Source organism: Mus musculus, chromosome 1 (genome assembly GCF_000001635.26).
Source record: "Mus musculus strain C57BL/6J chromosome 1, GRCm38.p6 C57BL/6J".
Lineage (NCBI taxonomy): Eukaryota > Metazoa > Chordata > Mammalia > Rodentia > Muridae > Mus > Mus musculus.
The window spans coordinates 130,298,043-130,309,085 of record NC_000067.6 but is presented as its reverse complement, the minus strand read 5'-3'; the positions used below and the strand labels follow the sequence as shown (position 1 = coordinate 130,309,085).

Below are 11,043 nucleotides of genomic sequence, written 5' to 3'. Positions count from 1 at the left end.
TAGTGAACCTTGTTTCATGTAGCTTGCTAAATGCTGAGCACTACTCAAGACTAATTCTCATATCAACCCATTTTACAAAGTAGAAATAGAGTGACCAAAATGACAGCTAATGACCATGAAGCTCTTGATTGTTGTTTATCCCAACTTCATTTAACTCCAGGGTAAATCCTGTATGTCTTCATTAGGCTTTCATCGTTGTGAAGAGACATGATGACCAAGACAACTTTTATAAAGGACAACATTTAATTGGAGTTGGCTCACAGTTTCAGAGGTCCAGTCCATTATCATCCTGGCAGAAAGCATGGCAGTGTCCAGGCAGACATGGTGCTGGAGAAGTTGCTGATGATTCTATATCTTGATGTGCAGGCAGCCAGGAGAGGACTGGCATTCTCAGGCAGCCAAAAGGAAGCTTTCTTCTGCATTGGGTGGAGCCTGAAAAATGGAGGAAACCTTCAAAGACAAACCCCACAGTGACACACTTCTACTAATAGGGCCCTACTTCCTAACAGTACCACTCCCTATGGACCAAACACATTCAAACTGCAACACTATCTTTTGTTACACAAATGTAAACTCTAAAGAGAAATCATTATTGCAATTATAAAAGCTTGAATGGAGCTGTAGCCAATCAGAATTGCAATGGACATGCAGGTACCTGGTAGTGATGAATTTTACCCTAATACCAAACTGCTGAACTCTCATTGTTGGGTATAGTCTTACAAAATCTCTTAATAGGAACATAAAATATCCTCCACCATACACATACTTGAACACAAATTCTCAATATGAAAATTACAGAACAGCCTGCTCCTCTATATCTTATAAAGTTAGCAAAGCTTACAAATAATTATCTTACCTACAAAATGTTAGGAGAGAATACAGTCTGATCCAACTAGTAATCAAGACAATGAAAGCCTCTCATTCCTGGACATTACTGACTTATTTACCAGAATGTTCACATATTTGCTTTTTATGTAGCTGGGGGGGAAAAAAACCCTAGTATATGTATCTAGAGAAGGTTAAAAAAAATCAGTGATATTTTTCATTAAAAATTTGTCAGGTCTCATAGTTTACAGAAATGGGGTTGTTGTGTTTTGGTTTAAACTTGCTTCTTACTTGGAGATAAATTTAACTGCCTCTGTCAAGTTAAAAAATGTATTGAAAGACTCCGAGAGGAGCCCCTCGCTCAGGCCTCAGGACAATAGCGGACATCCAAGAAGTCACGGTAGACCAAGCTTGATGTAAATCACATGAGGCTTTATTTGGGGAAAGCCAGAGCTCTGGGGACGACTCATATCCCACACAGGGGTAGAGGAGTCGACCTCGAGGGGAAAGAGGTCTCAGTTTTTATAGGCTTTCAGGGGAGAAAGGAGAAGGGGGGAGTAGGGGATTTTCAGATTTAAACAATGTTTATTTTAAAGAAATGGGTATGGGGGGGGGTGGGTACAAGGAAAGAGTCTGGTGCAGGTGTAGCAACTCAGGATTGACCGAGCTGTGGTTGCTGGGGAGATTTTCTGACTCTTTCCCAGCAACCAATATTACAAACACCTGGCAATGGGCTTCAACAGTAGGCACACACATGGGTTCAAGGAATGTTCAAAACATTGGCAGACACTCAAGTTCAAGGAGTGGCCAGAGCATTGTGCACCTCTATTTTTCTAAATCAGTGAAGCTAGTTCTGCTAACAGTGACATCTATCTTGCCAATTTCAGGGCTTCTGTGACCTTTTACATTCTGTCAGGATCTTTCAGTATACTATGTAATTCTTTAAGTATTTCACACAATTAATTTTTACATTTGCCCCTTGTTTCTTCCCTTAACTTTTCCAAGATCTACCTCTACCCATCCACATCCTCCCAACTTTGATTCTTCTTTTAAAAATAACCCAGAAAATCCAATTTATGATATCCATATACTCATGGGTGAGGGGCTATACACTGGAGAGAACATTGTTGACCTATTAGGGATGCCACCATTAAAGAAAAGTGACTCTACCTCTTCCCGAAACAACCACTCTTCAGTTAGGGATTGGGGTTTGGACTCTACCCATTTGTTACACATAGACTGCTGTTTACATAGGGATTACAGGGTACTAAAAGTTTAAGAAGAGTTAAAATAGTACTTGTTAAATGTCTTGTTTAGACTTGGGTTTGTCTTATAGGGTTTTCACTTAATAGAAACTTGATCACAATCTATATTTTTTTCAGAGATTTTTCTGGCTATCAATGACAAAAACCCAACCCAAAATGGCTTAAGCAAGAACTTGGTTTATAAAACAAGGTGTTGTGGCCAGAAACAGAAAGTGATCTGGCCATAAACAAATCATGGACTCAAGCAATGTCATTGGTATACAGCCTTACCCTCCATCCTCAGGTCTTCACATGCGACTCTCTTCCTTCTCTTCCTTCTGGTCTCCCCAGTCATCTTCAAAGTAGCTGACAACATCTTTTGGCTTCCATGTGAATGTTATCAGTCAAAGGTGGAAAGTGAACCCACCTGTCAGCCTTGCTTCACAGACTAAGGATTAAAGTGAGCCTGTGTACTGTGGTCACGTAACCATCTTTGAACAAGAAACAACAAGACATTGCTAATAGGTCAGTTCTGTTCAGTGGTTCTGCTTATCACACACTTAGAAGACACTGTTATGGGCTTAGAGCGGGAAAAGACTGGCTTCCGGGATATGTGTACATTTGCTAGATAAAATTCAGGACATCTCTTCAAGTTTGCATTTCTTATCCACAAAGAATATTTTTACTGTAAGTATGCCCCAAATACTACATAAAACTCAATGTAAATGTGCCCTGTGAAACATTTAAGGCACTATTAAAATGCATCATTGTTGATTTGAAATACAAACTTAACTGTTTATCGTGTATATTTACTGGCAAAATCTGGAAACATTAAATTGGCAAAGACACATCTATTACAGAGGTCCTACTGCTTGCGTTTTCCCCAAAGGAATGCTAAAGTCCAGAGAAATTTCATAGTAAGATCTAAAGATACAAATATTTCATATCTTAACAAGTCTGAAGCCCTGCCTATCCCATTATACAGCCCCATTCTATCCCTCTTATTCCAAGCCTTGGAGTTCAAGGTCTTCTGTTCACATTTGCAACTGAGAAACCAGTGCTCATTTTATACTCACTAGTGCTCAGTACTCATACAAGTGACTCCTGAAAGTCAGCAATAGCTGTTAGCATCAGTAAACACTGTTCCAAGAATGTAAACAGTTAATATTCTTTAAACTATATATTTTCTTGCACAGTTCTTTTAGGGTTATCTGTCTTCTGAGAAGAAGAGAGAGAAAGAAGAACCCACAACGGACAGAGGACATAACATAGAATTTGATGCCGATCCTAAAAAGAAACTTAAAAGAACATGGAAATGGGATTTAGTGGAGCCTGATAGTATCTAGTGACAAGAAAATCAGACTTCAGATTCAGTGGAAGAACTGACACTTTGCAACCTAGAACATAGCACCGAGGACTTCAAACAAAGCTCTTGCTTCCTTGGCGCTCTCTCTCTCTCTCTCTCTCTCTCTCTCTCTCTCGTGTGTGTGTGTGTGTGTGTGTGTGTGTAGGTGTGTGTGTAGGTGTGTGTGTAGAAATGTGGAAGTCAGAGGACAATTCTAAGTAATCAGTTCTTGCCTTCCATCTTGTTTTTGTGGCTGAGTCTTTCTTGTTCTGCTGTTTCTTTACTGTGAACCCCAGACTAGCTGGTCCCCTACGTACTGGTCAATTCTTCTGACTCTGCCTTCATCTCACCATATGAGAGTTGGGACTACAGATGTGTGCTACCCACATCTGGCTTTTTATGAGAATAACAGGGGTCTGAACTCAGGTTTTAAAACTTGAACAGCAAGTATTTTTACCTACTGAGACATCTCCCCAACATAGTATGGTGATTTTTAAATAATGTAACTGACTCCAATTTCCTGATGCAATCAGTTCATAATGTTTTTATTACCCTACAAAGATAAATCCATGTATTGTGGTAAATGGTATAGTTATATTTTAACTGTAAATATTCTTACTATGCATATAAACATATCTGAAAACAAAATGCAAGGGCAATGTCACAAGGCTATCTTCTTAACATGATTATCAGGTCATATATGGATATGTTGGTCTAGAGAAATGAAATCGTGTTTGGTCAGCTCAGACAAAATGGTGAGACTCCATAATAAAATCAATAATTTGATTTAGTGTTGGGCCTTTCTGCTTAGCCTACCCGCGTTTCTAGAATGATTCAGCACCATCAAGTTGACATAGGTAGGGTGAAATACAGTCATAATTAGTCCCCATTCTCTTCTCTTTGGCAAATGGGAAAACCTATTCCCATCATTCACTCAGTTGTTGAGTCTACAAACCCAGATGGACCGGTCAGGAAGCCAATGAACTATGGTTAGGATAAGGTTATAATTAAAGAAGCCACCTGACAGGATGCTACCTGTGCTGTACTTCACAATTGGTGTTTCCTACATGGAGCTGATATTGGAATCCAAATTCCAAGTGGCAGGCACAGGAAATTAGACAGAGAAAGGACACTTTTCATTCCTTAGGTGAACAATTATACAAGCTGCTGCTGCTTTGTGTATATGAAGTAAATGATGGCAGTGTGGGCAAAGGAAGGAACATTGCCAAGGGGCTGGAACACAAGGTTGATTATATGTTGTCTGTAGGTAAAGTAAGTTCTTATCTTAAGGCATTTCATTGAAGACCATTTACTGTACTCTTCAGCCCCACCCCCAACCCCTTGAACTTTAGAGTCCATATAACTCAGGAAGAGAAGAATCATTTTCTTAGAGAGTATCACAGGCAGGGAACTTTGCTGCATGAAGCTTAAGAACATTGCACTTGTCTGTAATTGACTATACTAAAAAACCTATGCTAATACGAGTTTTAACCTGCAACACATTCTTCAAGGGCCAGCACTATTACTCCTCCCAGGCAAGACAAAAGCTGTGTAAGCTTTAATAACTTTCCAAAGGCTATAGATCAGTCAGCAGAGGGAGCAACATTTAACCAGAGTCAGATCTGGCCTCTGATTGTAGCTATAGTCAAAACTTTCCTCAAACTTAGATATACATCTTCTTTCAGCAAGATAAAATGAGAAAGACCATGAGACAACAGACAAACAGTAGGTTTTCCAAGGTGGGACAAGGAAACAGAACAACAGGAAAGCATTGACTAGCTAACACCAAGTCACTTCAGGTCTTTGTAGCTCTTTGAGAAGATCTTAGCTTGTGCATATTTCTTTATTTGGGGTGGGATAATATGTATACACTTTATTTGGGGTGAAACAAGGGTTATATAGTTTTGGAGAAGGGGGTGAGAATGTGCAGGGTAAGCGAAGGTCATTGGCTGATGGCTTAGGTATTGAGATACCTCAGTATCATGGGGAGGCAGTCCAGGAATCTCGGGTGTAAGACTACTCTGGCATGTCATTCCTCTGGTGGAGTCCAGGGTCTTCCAGAGGAGAAATATCCCCGATGACAAATGGAGTCTACCATTTTGCACCGAGCTCAGGGCTGTCCAGTAGCATCAGACTTCAACCTTAGCAGCAGGGCAACAATAGACAAGAGTGCTGTGGGTGAGAGAAAATTAAAGCATTCTCTGGGACATCTAGCCATCATGGAGAGACTGCTCGGTTTTAAGATCCAGGTCCAAATTCTGCTTTCAGCAATTATTAGCTTTGTGGTCATGAATAGTAGCCAAGTATATTTTTTACTTTTTCCCCTCTGGATCCTCTCTGACCCGGAGAGACTGCCTTCCCTGGGCTAGCCAGTTCCTAGACACGGTAAAGGACTCCTTCAAGTGTGCCTCCAGTGAGCAAAACAGTCCGTTCAGAACCACGTTCCACTTCTCTGTCAAGCTGGTAGGCAAGGATCTCTCTACTTCACCCCTGCCCTAGGTTCCAAATACTGGCAACTACACCCTTCAGAGCACACTACAGGATGACGATCCTAAAGGGACTTGCTTCCTGCCCAACCTTGCCATTCCATCCTATATAAGCTGCAAACAAGCTCTGGTTCTCTCTTGTCAGCCCTGACACCCAGTCCAATGTGCTTCTGTGTGGTTGGTCATTAATCTCCTTTTAGGAAATGTAACAAGCATTTTGTTCATGGAAGTCCTTTAGTTGTCTGGTTCAATTAGAGTTGAAGTTGTTAAAACATTTAAAACCCTTGAAGTATTTATGTCATCTCCCTGGACTTTAATACATTTTTCTTTGGTAGAGTTAAAGACATTGATAGTTACCTTCACCATCCTATTGACCAGAACTTTCTATGTGGGGGATGCATGAATAGCAGAGCACAGCACCAAGTGCGTTGCAAGAACTAAGCAATTGCTAACACTGTCCACATTGTCCTTAAGAAGATCGTCATAGTTGGTGGCAGTGTGCTTCTGAGACAGTGGACATACTTAGTGTGGCCTCTGCATCTGTAGCACCCGGCAGAGAGCAGCACACACAGACGTTTGCTGAGTTTTAAATAACTTAAGTCATTTATTCTCAGAAAGCATTACAGCTAAGATTGGATCTACCTACACCAACTTAGCAGTATGATTAGAGTGTTATAAAGCATCCGCTCTTTCGCAGAGCCACTTCGAAAAATAGAGTTGTTTAGTGTGTCTATTTTTTTAAATTAAGTAAATACATACATACTAGAAAGTCATACCTGTGAAGCCTAGAAGTTGACAAGAAGATTCTGTGTGTGCTTTTCTCAATCCCCATCCTATACACTTCTGAGTTTGAAGTTTTGAATATATCCTCTGAGGGGAAAAAATCATACATTCTTTTAAAAATGAAATAAATAATGGATGCGCTTCCTCAGACCCTGATGTCTGCAGGGGATAGACAGCTGCTGTGCTAAGTGGGAAGGATGCGAGCCTTTATGAACAGCCTTGCTTTAATACGGCTTTGCACTAAATTTTTAATTCTAATTGTGGGTTCCAGAGGCAAAGTCTAGCATGAAGTTCTGTTGAGTGGAGCAGAGCCACTCTCGGGAAGACATTGGATTCAAGTGGCAATTAGGGAGTAATGAGATGCACGGAGCATCTGTCCCATATGCATAAGCCTTGATGTACCTCCAGCAGGGCGGCCTCACCCACAGCCTAACGGGGAGACATTGGGGGAGACATTGCCCAGCGTGCCAAAGAGAGAACACCCGCGATGTCAGCAAATACCTTGGAGTCTGGCAGCGATTCCTAGAACCTGGAATTCTCTACAGTGCTTCTAAATTTATGGAAGCCATGGGAAAACAGGATATAACAGAGAGGAAATGGCATGCTGTACACAGTTTTCTAAATAGCAGAAGTGCTGATTGTAGCTGACAAGGGGATTCCAGTGCATTGGCCACAAAATAGTCCAGGGTCACCTCCTCTCTCATTCGTTCCCCTCCTGCCTGTGGGCACTGAGAAAAGAGGCAAATCCAGCTTTCCTCTTGTATGTTACAGAAATGCCCCCACCCTTTTCTGGGTGATGGAAGGTTTCTTTAGAGCCCTGTGTTGTGAAACTAGTCCAATCTCACATATAAAGGAAAGCAATTGCTACAGATCTAGAATACATACCTTTAAAATTATTTCTGAGGTTTTTTTTTTTTTTCTTTTTCTTTTTTTTCTGCAATAGGGTTTCTCTGTGTAGCCCTGGCTGTCCTGGAACTCATTCTGTAGACCAGGCTGGCCTCAAACTCAGAAATTTGCCTGCCTCTGCCTCCCAAGTGCTGGGATTAAAGGCATGTGCCACCACTGCCCTGCAAGTTTTGTGTGTTCTTAAGTCTATCTTCCTTGCATGATTAAAATTGGCTCCAGATTTCCAATACTGGCTATTAGTATCCTCCTGAAAAAAAAAATCCTCCAGTAGTCATTTATTTTGGACTTACTGGGTGTTGGCCAGTATGCCAATGTGACAATACATCATTAGCTTTCACTTTTACAGAAATTCTCTGAGCTAGGCATTCCCATTTTACAACAAAATACTGAGATTCAGAGAGCTTAAAGAGCAAATCTCACTCAGAAATAGGGGTTTATGTACACCCTATAGACTGTATATTTCTGTAATCCAGTTTACATATCACATTACTATTATTTCTGTGAAATTATGGTATTGAATATTTATTTAATTAGTTTGATTACCTAAGTAATTATTTGACTATGTTTATTCAACATAGAGATTAGCACTATTTCTACCTTGACTATGTTAAGAAGCAAGAAGGATGTCTTTTCTGGTAGACTTAGACCAGCCCGGTGAAGGGGCATTTCTTTGGAAAGTGGCTGTTTTAGGTCCTTCTTGGCCGCCAAATTGAATGTCTAACTCTAATCTCCTTTCCTGTGGAAATATTACTGCTTAGCCACGAGTCCCAGGCTTCCTCCTGACATCCCCAAAGCTCATCAAGGAAGGTAGATGTTATATGATTTTCGTGAAGGCTGGGGATTAGGGAGCCTTTGATGAGGCGTTTAATTTAGGTTTTAGCACACTCTCATGCTGCAAGCGCTGCTGAGCTCTGGATAATTCCCGGGGTCTGGGCCTTTAATCACTGGATGCTTTTTCTGTCTTGTTAAGGTGACTTTTTCAGCTTAGAGTATAAAACAATAAGAATCATCAGAGAGGAAGCTAGCTGAACAGCAGTGAACAGCACTGCTACCGAAGGAAGCGCTGCCTAAAGGGTTTAATGAGAGTCATCCACAAAAGGCTCACAGTAGGGTTAAACGGTGAAATGTCAGGAGGCAGACATCTGCCCCCCCTTCCTGGGGAAGCGGAGAATCAAAGAGCCCCAAGTCTCTTGTTAAACTGCTTTTATCAGCAGCACACATTAACCAACTGCCATTGTGGGTGTATTTTTATAGCAGATTGCCCACCCCTCTCCCTTCTTTCTCCATGTTTCTCCCCCTCTCCTCCCCAGCTTATCACAAAGACCTAATGGTGAGAGCCTGGAAACGGCTCAGAACCCATCCCCCACTCTATGGCCCCTGCTGCTTAGCGAGGGACAGCAGGCTCTTCCAGGCAGCTCCTCGCAGGTTTGCAATGAGAGTTTTACTTGGTAAGGAAGCCCTTAGGGTCTATTATTTCCTTCATACTTTAAGTCTACTTTGGAAATATTAAAAAAAGGAAAAAGTTAGTGTCACAGAGAAAAGGAAGTTTTACTGAGGACAAAACAGAACGGGCAGCTTTAAAGTAGCTTTCCAGCTTTCTTAATGCAGTTGTGGCTTCCAACAAGGAAACCAAGTTACTGGGGTTGGGGGAGTGGGGAAGTGCGGGAGGGCATAGGCTAAAAAGACGCTATTCCTGCCTCTCTTATTTGGGGATGGGTGGCATGGCAATCAGGTCAAAGGAAATCAGTTCTCTCCTTGAAGGCTCTGAAGAGGGAAGCTGAGAAACTAGGAACAGAAAGAACAAATGCTCCACACTTGCAATGCCTCCTCCTTGCCTTCTCTAGACTGGCGAGTCTAAATAAACTTACCCTAAACCATTTTTTCCCACATATTTCTATGAAACTTTTAAAAAAGAAGATTAAAAAATAGAATAACTCACATTTTCTACCACTGGTAACTCTTGATACATTTGCCCTAAGCCACTTTTAAAAGTAAACATTACTCAATTGATTTCATAAAAATTAAAAAAAAAACCTTCTTGTACAGTTTTTAAATGTTTAAATTGTACAAAAGGCATATAAAATGCTCAGTATCATATGTTATCAGAATACTGTACATTAAAACAGTAATGAACTCTGTCCTCAGACCTATCAGCATGGCCCAAGTCCAGCACACCCTCACCAAGAGCTGCTGGTGCAGATACTTACCAACGGGGACTCAGCTCAGCACAGGTGGAAAGCAAATGCGGTCAGACTTTGGAAGATAGTTTGGCAGATTCTTGGAAAACTAAACATACTCTTGCCATTCGAAGGGATTGGAAGTTGACATTTACTTAAATATCTGCAAACAGTTATACATAGCAGCTAATTCCACAGGAGTCCCAAACTTGAGACCACTCAAGTCTTTCTTCAGTAGACTTAGAGGGAAGTAAAATAAACAGCATGTCCAGATGTGAGTATTACTGGGCTAAGGAAATTATGCCTCATCAAACTGCACAAAGACAGAGGTTATCTAAGTGTACATTGTTATATGAAGTGTTATTCTGAAAACAAAACAAAACAAAACAAAAAACACACAAAAAACCCCTTTGTTCTATACAGTGAGATTCCAGACATTCTAGTGGTTGTTAGTCTCTGGGGAGGTCTGCAATCTCACTGTATAGAACAAAGTTTTTATCAGACCTTAGGGCAATAAAACTATGCTATGTAATACTATCATGTGTACTTGTTTTAAGGTTTAAGTTTGTTGGCTTCCCCCAGGTCTTTTGTGTAGAAACCTAATGTTTCCAATTCAAAGGTGCCCTGTGTTGTGTCATCACAATCTGGAAATCCTGAAGTTTTCTCATGTTTTCCAGCTGCTCGCTTTCTTGGGAAGCTCCAAAACAGGGTGAGAAGCGGCTGTCACTCAGTAACATTTTGTCATCACATCACTTGATGTCTTGTGATCCTAAAAAGGGCACAAAAAATAGTTACCCCCGTTTAAATTCCTAATAAATGAAAAGAGATGTCTGAATAGCATATTCTGCACTTCAGCTCTATAATAATTCTATATGGGTCAAACTACACAGAAAACTTAGGGCTTCTCAAGGCAGAGGTTAAGTTAGATCAGACTCAGTGATAAAGGTTGTTAATACTGAAACCATTCTTTTGATAAAAAGAATATGTATTTAATGATAAGGATATTTGTAGAGCAAGATATCACAAAACGATCTCAATGTTTCCAAATGGAGACATAATAATATGGTAAAATCATGGAAAGCCATAAAGCTTAAAACCTCATATTTAACTCTAAATGACCATGGAGGAATCTGCGTCTTAACAGGTCTAAGGGGCTGGTCCACAGTGTGCTACGGGTGTTCCCCATACACAGCGTCTACAGGATGAGTGAGAAGAGGAGAGGAGATGGCCCTATGTTCCTGGACAAGGAGAAGTGGAAGGATACTGAAATACTGTCT

The 11,043-nt window shown here is 40.8% G+C and overlaps 1 long non-coding RNA gene across 1 annotated transcript; it reads right to left on the bottom strand.

Annotated features, from left to right (window-relative positions):
• Window positions 1–287: 287 nt before the first annotated feature.
• On the bottom strand, window positions 288–6,725 carry Gm41951. The gene is made up of 4 exons (XR_878511.3): window positions 6,677–6,725; window positions 5,388–5,586; window positions 2,361–2,560; window positions 288–432 (listed from the first exon to the last, which is right to left on the bottom strand). It is a non-coding gene; the product is annotated as a predicted gene, 41951 (long non-coding RNA).
• Between the last annotated feature and the right edge of the window lie 4,318 nt (window positions 6,726–11,043).